Raw genomic sequence first — 13,432 nt, 5'->3', positions numbered from 1 at the left:
AGTATATTATCTGGAATGGCTGCCCGTGTGGTTTCTGATATCAACAACACTACCCCAACAAATAGCACTTACTGCTTTGACAAGTCAAGTCTGTGCTTGTGTTAGGGGAATATTGGTGACAAACAAATGCACTTTGCTGTTTTTCCTGAAAACAAATTGAACTGGCAATCTCTACACTTGTGGAGTATTTCACAACCAAGACAACCCCAAAGAGAAGCACTTATGAGCAAAAGAATCATCAGTGTCTTCATTTGAGGTGATCTGAGTTGGATTCCATAAAGAATTTGAGTCCTTTTGCATTCGGTTGAATGTCTCAGTTACAACTGCCCCAACAAGTAGCACTTACTGAATTCAACAGTCAAGTCAATGCTCCAGTTAGGGTAATAGCGGTGACTCGCAGAGAAGTTTGAAATTGGTTTTGCTCATCCAACAGTATATTATCTGGAATGGCTGCCCGTGTGGTTTCTGATATCAACAACACTACCCCAACAAATAGCACTTACTGCTTTGACAAGTCAAGTCTGTGCTTGTGTTAGGGGAATATTGGTGACAAACAAATGCACTTTGCTGTTTTTCCTGAAAACAAATTGAACTGGCAATCTCTACACTTGTGGAGTATTTCACAACCAAGACAACCCCAAAGAGAAGCACTTATGAGCAAAAGAATCATCAGTGTCTTCATTTGAGGTGATCTGAGTTGGATTCCATAAAGAATTTGAGTCCTTTTGCATTCGGTTGAATGTCTCAGTTACAACTGCCCCAACAAGTAGCACTTACTGAATTCAGCAGTCAAGTCAATGCTCCAGTTAGGGTAATAGCGGTGACTCGCAGAGAAGTTTGAAATTGGTTTTGCTCATCCAACAGTATATTATCTGGAATGGCTGCCCGTGTGGTTTCTGATATCAACAACACTACCCCAACAAATAGCACTTACTGCTTTGACAAGTCAAGTCTGTGCTTGTGTTAGGGGAATATTGGTGACAAACAAATGCACTTTGCTGTTTTTCCTGAAAACAAATTGAACTGGCAATCTCTACACTTGTGGAGTATTTCACAACCAAGACAACCCCAAAGAGAAGCACTTATGAGCAAAAGAATCATCAGTGTCTTCATTTGAGGTGATCTGAGTTGGATTCCATAAAGAATTTGAGTCATTTTGCATTCGGTTGATTGTGTCAGCTCAAACTGCCCCAACAAGAAGCACTTACTGAATTCAGCAGTCAAGTCAATGCTCAAGTTAGAATAATAATAGTGACTTGCAGAAAAGTTGATGATCCAGATGATGTAGCTTCTTCGGTGATGTCTCCCCATTGCAGTGGATGTCCTCCCAGAGATCTGCCTGCCTTAAATCTGAATGAAGCCACTCCCACCCCACTCCACCTTCTTTGTCGGGAAGTTTCAACGGTCTTGATAATGGCTGACAATGAATCACAAATTTTGTACATCTTGAGCAAACAATCACAGTAAATTCATGAGCACCATTAGCATTTGATGAGAGGACAGTTAGACCACAATGCACTTCTTTGATGCAACTTGTGGCTACAAGCTGCACTTTCATCAGTATTTATGAACAAAAGAGAAAAAAAAGCACTGCATCTGAATTCTATGACTTGGAAAGAAAATGAGTATGATGGCACAGCTTAGGAAAGAAATTACCCAAAAGAGAAATTCATGTTGAAATTCAGTGAAGAACTACACCCCAGCTTGAAAGCACTTTCCTTTATTTTCTCTCAAGGATGTGAGTTAAGATGGAGTATATCTCTTACCGAGTAATTCAAATGCAATTGTTGGAGAACATTTTAGATTCTTCAATCAGCCATGTGCAGATGTTTCCATGGCAGATGTGTCACAACCAAGACAACCCCAAAGAGAAGCACTTATGAACAAAAGAATCATCAGTGTCTTAATTTGAGGTGATCTGAGTTGGATTCCATAAAGTATTTGAGTCCTTTTGCATTCGGTTGAATGTCTCAGTTACAACTGCCCCAACAAGTAGCACTTACTGAATTCAACAGTCAAGTCAATGCTCCAGTTAGGGTAATAGCGGTGACTTGCAGAGAAGTTTGAAATTGGTTTTGCTCATCCAACAGTATATTATCTGGAATGGCTGCCCGTGTGGTTTCTGATATCAACAACACTACCCCAACAAATAGCACTTACTGCTTTGACAAGTCAAGTCTGTGCTTGTGTTAGAGGAATATTGGTGACAAACAAATGCACTTTGCTGTTTTTCCTGAAAACAAATTGAACTGGCAATCTCTACACTTGTGGAGTATTTCACAACCAAGACAACCCCAAAGAGAAGCACTTATGAGCAAAAGAATCATCAGTGTCTTCATTTGAGGTGATCTGAGTTGGATTCCATAAAGAATTTGAGTCCTTTTGCATTCGGTTGATTGTGTCAGTTACAACTGCCCCAACAAGTAGCACTTACTGAATTCAACAGTCAAGTCAGTGCTCCAGTTAGGGTAATAGCGGTGACTCGCAGAGAAGTTTGAAATTGGTTTTGCTCATCCAACAGTATATTATCTGGAATGGCTGCCCTCATGGTTTCTGATATCAACAACACTACCCCAACAAATAGCACTTACTGCTTTGACAAGTCAAGTCTGTGCTTGTGTGACCAGGGCAGCTCTATACCCCTGACAGTGCGACAACACCACTCTGGGAATTTCACCCAGAGAATACTACACAGGTTCTTTGGTTAAGAAGGAGCAGAGAGGTGAGTTTCTAGTTTTGCAAAAATATTCAAGTTTTATTTAGACATTTGTAATGTGCCAACTTGGCTTAAAAATCTCACTAGGAAAATATACTCTCTACTAAAAGAGGGGTCGCTATACTGGAGCATTTACCAGTAAGGGGGGTGGTATCAGGGAGGCCAACAGGAGTGGGGGGGGGGGTGAGGGGAAGATGGGCCACCACCACCAGGTACCAGAAGGGGGGAGTTAGACACACACATACACTGCAAAGCAAGAAAACACAGATTAGAACACAACAAAGTAGTAAACATGCAAATAAAACTCAGAGAGCGGGGAAACCCTCCACCTAGTTTTGGTAGTTCCGGAACATGCGCTTCAACTGGGAGCAGCAAAGTCTGGTAGCTCTGAGTTTTTGAGTTTTTACTCAACATTTGCTTTATTTTTGTTGTGTTTTTTGTTATCTACTGATGGATGCTTCTCTGGGGAGAAGAGATTCTTCAGAGATGAGCTTCTTTCATTGAAAATGGACAGATCTGGAGGACACCACCATCCTGTCCTCAGATGATCTGAAGAGGTGCTTTTGTGGTGGTTGTTGTGCTGCTGCTGCTGGTGCAAAGTTAAAGGCTTGGAGGTGGAGATGTCCTATCAGTCCTTTCTGAGGTCAGTCATCATTGGAAATATCAACTCTCTGCCCAACAAGAGTGATGAAGAGCTGGAGATATTGGTGAAGAAAGTAGACATTTATTTTATTTTTTCGAATCATAACAACACTTGTGTACATCCCACCTAATGGCAACTGCTTAAGTTCCATCTGAAGTTCTCCATGAAGTTGTTGCTAGGATACAGACTAAACATCCTGAGGCACTAGAGCACTGAAGAAGGAGGAGGCAATTCTAGACGGCCTGGATCATCCACTTCATGGCACCTTGACTGACCAGGAAAGTAGCGGTGGTGGACGGCTTCTCTCTCCTTGCTGCAAGATGGAGGAATATAGTAGTGGGGCAGATAAGCAAAATGATTTGGCCCCTCCACCAATGATCCTGATCCACCCAGCTGCCTCTTCACCATCGGTCCTGCTCCACCCGGCGGCCCTGCTCCACCCGGCGGTTCCTGCTCCATCCGGCGGTTCCTGCTCCATCCGGCGGTTCCTGCTCCATCCGGCGGTTCCTGCTCCATCCGGCGGTTCCTGTTCCACCCGGCGGTTCCTGCTCCATCCGGCGGCCCTGCTCCATCCGGCGACCCTGCTCCATCTTTCTTTCTTTTTTGTGTCATTGTCGTGTGAGCTACTACACTAATATGAATTTCCCTCCTCGGGATGAATAAAGTATTCTCTACTCTATTCTCTACTCTACTAGTGAGCCACCACCTGTAAGCCTATGACCAACCCGCCTGTACTGGCATTAAAGGACTCCAGAATAGAATGTAAACTCAATGTTGGTTTACAAAAGAAAAGAAAAGAAAACTTAGGTTTTAACCTAAGTGCTACAACAAATTATAAGGAAACACTTAATAAAACATGGTAACCATAAGTACACAAAATATATTTAACAAAAGGGCAAAAACAGCAGTGCCTAGAGCTCAGCTACAGCACCAGGAGCCGACATCACTTCCTCGTTCCTAGTATGAAAAGCATGCATCATATACAAGATGTAAAATACTGTGACTAGTATGTACTGAATATCATATGAACAACATATCCAACCAAAAATACAGGAAAATACTCAAAATACCAAAAGCAAATCATACCTGAGAACTTCACATGATACAGCCACACATACACACATCCACACATGATGAGTGCTGCACCAAACGGGGAAGGGAACATGGTGACCAGCAGCTTAAGTGCTCAGTCCTGCACCTGTACAAATGTAAGGAGAGTGCTAAGTGCATATGCCAGAATTTACTTCCAACAAAAAGAGGAGAAGCATACCTTAAACATTGCCATTCGTGGCAGTGGAGGATCAGTAGAGAGTGAGGAGAACCTACAGCTGGCTGTCTGCAGCTACATTTAAAGATGACCAGGAAGTGATCTAGCCTCAGCTGTTAGGAATCTGCACTGATTGGAGAGGCGTGGCCGTGGCCGAGCTGCCAGTGGAAGGAGGGGGAGTTCTCCCTATCACAATCTACCCCCAACTTCCTATTGGCGGGACGCCGATAAACAAAAAGAAAAATAATAACACTAATAATAAAAATAATATAACACCCCCAAAACAACAAAGATAGGTCTCAGGGGGAAACTAGTTCCACCACCTATAATTAGTGGCAATCATATTACCAGACCCAGGCACCTGAGAAGTTGCAGCCTCTCTCCCTCTTCTCCATATTGTCACCGGGAGATTGTGAGGGTTTGAGTGTCTCCCTGCTGTCTCACGCTGGCTTCGACGAAGGGGGCCTACGCTGGGTCCTTCCATAGGGTCCGTAGTGTCCACATTCACCAATGTGACAGCCCTCGGCTCTGCAGGTATAGGCGGTTGAGGAAGGGAAACAGAGGGATCAGGAGCAGTCGCTAATTGAGGAACAATGCACCACTCACCACTATGTTCCTCATCTTCTCCATTGGTGAGCGGTCCCACTGGCTCTCCAGGGTCTGGTTCACCAGTAAGAGGGGTGGTAAGTGGAGCCCGTCGCAGGAGGGTTCGGTGGACATGCTTGATCTTTCCTGCATAATTTAGAGGTGCAATAGAATACACTGCTCCGCCATCAGGGGGGGCCTTGACAACTCTGTATTTCATGGGACCCCACACATCCTGGATCTTCACTCTGCCTCGAGCGCTGTTGTCTTGCAAGTAGACCACTTCACCCTCTGTCAGGCTGCCACCAGCCACTTGTTGGTTATGTCGCTCTTTCCTAAGGCAAGCTGCTGCCTGGATCCGTTCCTTGGCACCATCAAAGACAGTCTGAAGGCGCATTTGATGTTCTCTCAACCAGTCATTGACTGTACCTCCAGTTGGTTCCTGAATCCTGCCAAGAAGAAAATCAACAGGAAGTTGGGGTTCTTGTCCAAACATTAAAAGGTACGGTGACTCACCAGTGGTTTGATGGGTGGTTGTGTTATAGGAGAAGGCGACATGCGGGAGATAGCTGGGCCAGTCTGGCTTCTTGGCAGGTGGAAGAGCCTGCAACAGGCCATGTAGAGTCCTATTGAACCTCTCCCACTGGCCGTTCCCCTGGGGGTGGTATGGGGTAGTGCGTGTCTTTTGTATGCCATAAAAACTGCAGAGTTGTTGGATTAACAGGCTCTCAAAGTTCCGGCCTTGATCCGAATGTATTCGGGCTGGTACTCCAAACCTGTAAAACCATTCTCGGACCAGTACCCCGGGGCTCTCTGATCACGGGTGGGTACAGCTTGGGTGAATTTGGAGAATACATCAGTCATGATGAGGACTTGTTCTCTTCCATCACGAGAACGTTCTAGCAGGGAAAAGTCAATGGCTAGGATCTGATTTGGTCGAGACGCCATCAAGTGGCCCATGGGTGTCCTCACAGCAGGATGTACAGGCTTGGCCAGGGTGCATCGTTCACATTTTTGACACCAGTCCTTGACATCCTTATACAGACCTGGCCAATAGCACCGCTGCCTCACCAGGTTTGTGGTTCTCTCCACTCCTTGATGGCCATGCCCCTGATGCAATTGCTGGAGGACCTCCTCTCGCAGGCAGGCCGGCAGCAGCAGCTGATATATTTCTTCTCCACCATCCGGACGGAGTATGCGACGATATAGGAGCCCCTCTTTCTCGACCACCCTGTTCCACTGACGCACCAGTTCCTGTACTGGTTTTGAGATGGCCTGCCGTTCCTTCTTGTCCGGAGGGCGTTTGCAACGCCAAAACTGGAGAAAGGTTCCCAACACTGGGTCTGCATGCTGGAGTGTGGCAAGGTAATCTGGAGCATAAGAGGGGAGGGCAGACACAGACATTTGGGTTACCTGCCGTGGTGGTTGAACCCGGCATCTCAGGGACTCCGGAAGGGCAGTTCCTGGGAGGGAGGTCCCCAGGTCTGCTGGTGTGTTGCCAGGGTGATGCTGCCTGGAAAGGGAGTCAGCATTAGCATTAGCATTAGAGCGACCTGAGCGATACCTGATGGAGAAATCAAAAGTTGCAAGTTGAGCAGCCCAACGCTGTTCTGTTGCCCCCAACTTTGCAGTGTTCAAGTGGCTAAGTGGATTGTTATCGGTCCATACAACACATTTTTGGCCTAACAAATAGTCCCGAAATTTTTCAGTCATTGCCCATTTCAAGGCCAAAAACTCAAGCTTCATGGAACTGTAGTTGGGCATATTTCTCTCTGCTGGAGTCAGGGCTCTGCTGGCATATGCTATCGGCCTCACTTTACCATTCTGCTCCTGAGATAGCACCGCACCCAATCCACTGAGGCTGGCATCCACCTCTAGAATAAAAGGCAGAGAAAAGTCAGCATAAGCCAACACGGGGCACTGATCAATCTGGATTTGAGGTCCTGGAAGCTCCCCTCACATTGCTCAGTCCAACGTTCCCCAATTGTCTTTTGTGATGCTTTTTTTGTGCGAGCGTCTGTCATGTCAGCCACCAGGCGATGGAGGGGGGCTGCAATCTTAGCAAACCCCTCCACAAAACGTCGATAATAGCTACAAAAGCCTAAAAATGACCTCAGCTCTGTCACATTTACTGGTCTGGTCCAATTTGCCACGGCTGATGTTTTTCCTGGGTCTGTGGCCACTCCATCTTTGGAAATCACATGACCAAGATAATTTACCTCTGTGCGGAAAAAGCAGCATTTCTCCAACTTTACTTTCAGTTTCTCCTGTTTCAAATGGGACAGCACTGCATCGAGACGTTTCAGGTGCTCATCTACTGTGGAGGAGAAGACAATCACGTCATCCAGGTACAGTAATAGTGTCTGAAAATGCTGGGCACCAAAGATCCATTCCATTAGCCTTTGAAATGTACCTGGTGCTCAAAAAGCTTAATGAGGGAGCTAAGGGGAGCATGGAAGGAGTTATCACAGAAAAAGAAATATCAGAAGCCATCTCCAAAATTAAGTCAGGGAAATCCCCTGGTTTGGACGGCTTTCCCATTGAATTCTTCAAGACTTTTCTCCCTAAACTACTTAAACCTTTGCTATTGATGTATAATCATGCTATTGAAAATGGAAGACTGCCAGAATCTTTAGAATTGGCGCTAATTACGGTTCTACCTAAACCTGGGAAGGACCCGAAACTATGCAGCTCATACCGACCGATTTCACTTCTATCCACAGATTATAAAATATTCTCTAAAATACTATCACTGCGATTAGAAAAACATATCCCAGATTTAATACACTTGGACCAAACTGGATTTATCCAGAATCGCTCCCCATTTGATAATGTCAGAAGGCTTTTCAACATCATCCACGCCTCTGAGACAGATAACTCTCCTACAATCACTGTGTCGTTAGATGCGGAGAAAGCTTTCGACCGTGTAGAATGGCCCTATCTTTTTGATGTAATGAATAGAATGAATTTTGGCCCTACTTTTATTAAATTGGTTAAGATGTTATACAGATGCCCAATGGCTCAAATTCAAACAAATAATGATATTTCTTCTAAAATTACCCTCTCACGCTCCACAAGACAAGGCTGCGGTCTCTCGCCTTTGCTATTCGCGCTGGCAATAGAACCATTAGCGACAGCAATAAGATCCCATCCATTAATTAAAGGTAAACAGATGGGGGGCACCACCCACAAAATTTCGTTATATGCGGACGATATCCTAATTTATTTAACAGAACCGGAATCGTCAATACCCACATTATTAGAAACATTAACCGGATTCGGTGTTATCTCTGGATATAAGATAAATCTCAGTAAGAGCGTTGTTATGCCACTTAACACAGCGGGGTCTCAAATATCGAGACATAACATACCCTTTCAATGGTGCTCTGAGAAATTAACATATCTGGGCCTTCAGATCCCCAATGTATGCTCAAAGGCTTTCTCTCTAAACTATTTACCTTTATTAAAAAAAACTGAAGCGGAGCTTAACAGGTGGATGAACCTTCCTCTGTCTTTGATGGGTCGAGTCAGCTGTATCAAAATGACTATCCTACCGAAATTTCTCTTTCTGTTTCAGATGCTACCCACTGCGATACCTAAATACTTCTTTAAACAGTTACACTCAGCTATATCTAGATTTATATGGAAGGGCAAAATTCCCAGAATAAAGCTAAAAATCCTTCAGGGAACATCTCAGGAAGGTGGAATGAAACTCCCTAACTTTGAAACGTATTACTGGGCAGCACAATGCCGGGCGGTCTGGGTATGGAAAGCAAATTTACAACAACCCCCCTCTTGGGTACAGATGGAACAGCAGGATATTAATTCTTTTCGTCTCGCATCAATCCCATATGTTCCTTCACTCAAACAACTTTGTACGCTGACAACAAACCCATTCATAAAACACACCTACAAAATGTGGTCTGATTTACGTAAAAAGACCCAAAGTAGCCAACCCTTATATGACCTTACTCCCTTCCATGCGAATCCGTTTCTACCAAAGGTCCTAAGAGATGGCATCACCCAGGCGTGGTTCACAAAGGGAATTAGGACATTTGGGGACTTGTACAAAAATGGGGTCCTAGAGTCATTTGAAAATCTTACAGCCAGGTACAGCCTTGATAAAAAGCACTTCTTTAAATTTTTGCAACTCAAGCATTACATTCGAACAGAACAGGGGGGCAGACTTCTACCAGTTAAAAAACAACCCTTAGATAATATATTGAGCAGCAAAAAGGAGCTCAAGGGGTTTATATCTCACATGTATGCTGGTATTAACAGTCGAAAAAGAGGGACTTAAGGTTAGGGAAAAATGGGAGGCTGACCTGTCTCATAACTTTGAAGATGCTGATTGGACTGAGTTATGTGAAAAGGCCCAGCGCTTTTCCCATAATAGTAAACATATATTAACCCAATATAATCTAATACATAGAGTCTATTTCACCCCCGAAAGACTACACAAGATAAATCAGACAATCTCTCAATACTGTCCAAGATGCAAATCCGAAGTTGGCTCTCTTCTTCATATGTTCTGGTCTTGTTCACAATTATTCAACTACTGGGAAACAATACTTAGAACCATATCCAAGACAACTAAAATAAATATTCCATCTGAACTAAGGTTAATTTTATTAGGGGACACATCGATGCTGCCTGTAAGGGGCAACAAAATCAGATTCATAAGAATAGCTTTGACAACAGCTAATAAATGCATAGCTCTTAAGTGGAAGGATGAGCACCCGCCCCCACCCTCACTCTGGCTTAGTGAACTGACCTCTTGTATCCCCAACGAAAAAATAATGTACAATCTGAAACAAAGGCCAGATAAATTTGAAGGAGTATGGGGTGGTCTAATGGAGCATCTGAACACAGCAGACATAGCTGATTGAAGAGTCACGCCAAAGATAGACGTAGTTGCCGACTTGAGAAATTTAACTATCTATATTTTGTTTAACTTCTCCTTTTACTAAGCAATGTATTTAAACTATGTACTTTTCTCCATTTGTTCTATCTCATTATTAATCTATTTATTACTACTTGTTGTCATTATCACTATTTTTATTTATTTATTTATTTTTATTTATTCTATATATATATTTTTTTTTTTTGTACCTATTCTATGTCTTGATCCTACTGTATTATAATTTGTATTAACTGTAAGTACATTTTTGATATACAGTATACCAGTAATGGGAAACGGGGGGAGGGAACGGGAGGGGGGTTTGGGTTGAAAAAAATATGTTCACAATAAGTCACTGAAACACTTGTTTTGAATATGGAAAAATTCAATAAACAGAATGTTCAAAAAAAAAAAAAAAGAAATGTACCTGGTGCATTACAGAGGCCAAAGGGCATGCGATTAAACTCAAACAGGCCAAAAGGCGTGCAAAAGGCTGTTTTTGCCTTATCTCTCTCGGCCATCGGTACCTGGTTATAGCCACTTGCCAGATCCATCGTTGAGAACCACCGTGCCCCTGCCAGGGCATCGAGAGACTCCTCTATCCGGGGTAGAGGGAAGGCGTCCCTGCGTGTCTTGCTGTTGAGTTGACGATAATCCACACACATCCTTAAGCGTCCATCTTTCTTTTTGACGAGGACTATGGGGGATGCGTATGGGCTGCAACTTTCTCGGATAACCTGGGTCTCTAAGAGCTGGTTAATATGGGCCTTGACAGAATCATAATCTGAGGGGGGAATTCTTCTAAACCTCTGTCGCACAGGCACATCATCTAACAATGGAATTTCATGCTCTATAAGATTAGTACATCCCAGATCCCCTTCACATGTGGAAAAAACTGCCTGATGTTTCTCAAACATGGACTGTATCTTAGCCTGCTCTGTCTCTGGAACATTGCCAAGATCAAGGGAAGCTAGGGTGTCAGAGATGTTCCTCACCTGCCCTACCTGGGAACTCATGGTGGCCAGGGTATTCAATCCCGCTGGATTCTTAGGGACCTCGCTGATTTCTGTGGGTAAACTCACTACTTGGGCCTGGTTCAGCATTCCTAGAGCACAGCGGGGGAAAAGTTTAGCATCAGTTTTACCAACATTCACAACTGGGATGTAAGCAGTACCATGATGCACTGTGACCATAGCAAGAAATACTAGTAAACCTGCAGGGAGGGCTTCAGGGTCAACAAAGGGTTCAAACAAAGCATGAGAAGATGGAAAACATTTTTGTGAACATGTTGCTGCCACCAATTGTACTGTCCCCCCAGGTATGTAGACTGGGCGCTTTCCCCTCACCCTAGCAACTCCACGGGTACGTGTTGATGTTCTGGTTTGCACCTCGTGACACTTTTGGAGAGCTTTCTTCCATGCCTCGGGAGCCTCTTGCACCAGTGGAACCTCAAAAAGGGATGAAGCATATTGTCCAAACAACTCTGCATAACATTCACATATCACATTCATACCTAAAACACCAGGAATACCTGTTTCAGGTGAGGACCCAGGAGGATCCTTGACCACTAGGATTCCCCTTTTAGGAATAACTGTACCCAATACAGAAACATCAAGCTCTACATACCCCTCATATGGAATACTAAGGCCATTAGCTGCTGTAAGTTGTAACCATTGGCATGCATGAGGGGAGTTGCTAAAATGTTGGTGGAAAAAGGACTCCTTAATGGTGGAAACCATGGACCCGGTATCAAGCAGACAATTTACTTCAACCCCACCCATGCCTACCATCACATGTGGACAAGGACTAACAATTTGAGAAAGCGACTGTTCGTCCACTGGATGACATGAGCCTGCAATGCCCCCTTCTGAATTGTGGCTCTGCAAAACAGAGGGCATTAGTTTTCCGACGGCTGATTTTAGAGTAGAGTAGAAAGCTGTTGAATTTGTTCCTGTTGTTTTTTTAGCATTTCTTTTATCTCAGCCATTTCAATTTGAGGTGGTGTGCTGTTCTGCCCTGATACTCTTGAAAGGTGGGTGGCACAGATAGAGGGGACCGAAAAGCTGCGGGGCCTACTTTCCAGCTGCCTACCCTCCCTCTCCCATCTAATCGCTTCACCTCGCACATCCAAGAGGGTAGCTGATGGCTTAACACGTACAACCTGTTTTAAAGACCTACGGAGGTCTGCATCATTAACATGTTCGACAAACTGGTCCCTCAATAAAATGGCAGAGTTAGGTATAGCCTGAGGAGCATTTCTCATAATTTTTTCCATAAGCTCAAATAAAGCATGGGAGTAGTCTTGTAATGACTCACCCTCTAGCTGTTTTCTGGAGAAGAAATCCTTCTGCAAAGCAACATAAGACAGTGAACATCCATACACCTCCTGTAGTATAGCCAAAACTTTCTCTGGGTCCTCACGATCTTGCTTAGGCCTATACTTTATCTCATCTTTGGCAGACCCCTCCAAATGATCATAAATAAAGTATGCCTGATCTATGGGAGTTAAATGTCTGGCCCGTATACTAGCACGGACCTCTTCAACCCATTCTACTATCCCTATACCCACGTTCCCGCTAAACATGGGACATTTCCTCTCTCTGGGGATGTAGAGGAGGCGTTCAGAGGCTGAACCAGAGGCTGCACCAGGGGGGTTAACAGGCCGAGGAGGTTCAGAAGAACCAGGGATGGAGTTTGGCGGAGGGGCTCGTGTCGTAGAAAGTTCTTGTGTAAGTTGTTCATTTTGAGCCCTTAGTTGTACCACCAAATCCCGCAAGTCCTGCTCTTCATCCGCCATATCTGAAGAACTGGGTCAGTGTCTTGGCTTAGCACCTGAGGGCCAAAGTTCAGGACAGGAATGTAGGTTCTTTTCCAAAAGAGGTGCCTCTTTGAGAAGAATCCACGGCCAACTGCTGTTTTTGCCCAAAACAAAAAAAGAAAAAAAGAGAAAAAAAAAGACAACACACAAACAAAAACCCTACATAAACCAACTGCGAGCAAATGTACTAGAAGGACACGTCTCTGCTTTACAACATCCTGCCGACAACGCCAATTTGTGACCAGGGCAGCTCTATACCCCTGACAGTGCGACGCCACTCTGGAAATTTCACCCAGAGAATACTACACAGGTTCTTTGGTTTAAAGTAAGAAGGAGCAGAGAGGTGAGTTTCTAGTTTTGCAAAAATATTCAAGTTTTATTTAGACATTTGTAATGTGCCAACTTGGCTTAAAAATCTCACTAGGAAAATATACTCTCTACTAAAAGAGGGGTCGCTATACTGGAGCATTTACCAGTAAGGGGGGTGGTATCAGGGAGGCCAA

The 13,432-nt window shown here is 44.2% G+C and overlaps 1 long non-coding RNA gene across 3 annotated transcripts; it reads right to left on the bottom strand.

Annotated features, from left to right (window-relative positions):
* Nucleotides 1–4,079: 4,079 nt before the first annotated feature.
* Nucleotides 4,080–12,025, bottom strand: LOC146973893 (uncharacterized). Of its 3 annotated transcripts, none has more exons than XR_015037790.1 (3): nucleotides 10,539–12,025; nucleotides 4,988–7,624; nucleotides 4,080–4,557 (listed from the first exon to the last, which is right to left on the bottom strand). It is a non-coding gene; the product is annotated as an uncharacterized LOC146973893 (long non-coding RNA). The 3 variants fall into 3 exon arrangements; XR_015037792.1 differs by lacking the exon at nucleotides 4,080–4,557 and having other exon boundaries at nucleotides 4,568–5,154; nucleotides 5,233–7,624; XR_015037791.1 differs by lacking the exon at nucleotides 4,080–4,557 and having other exon boundaries at nucleotides 4,568–5,660; nucleotides 5,728–7,624.
* Between the last annotated feature and the right edge of the window lie 1,407 nt (nucleotides 12,026–13,432).

This window comes from Trachurus japonicus, chromosome 15, assembly GCF_045865225.1.
Source record: "Trachurus japonicus isolate A0001 chromosome 15, Traja_1.0".
NCBI lineage: Eukaryota > Metazoa > Chordata > Actinopteri > Carangiformes > Carangidae > Trachurus > Trachurus japonicus.
This window is presented reverse-complemented; position numbering and strand designations above follow the sequence as displayed.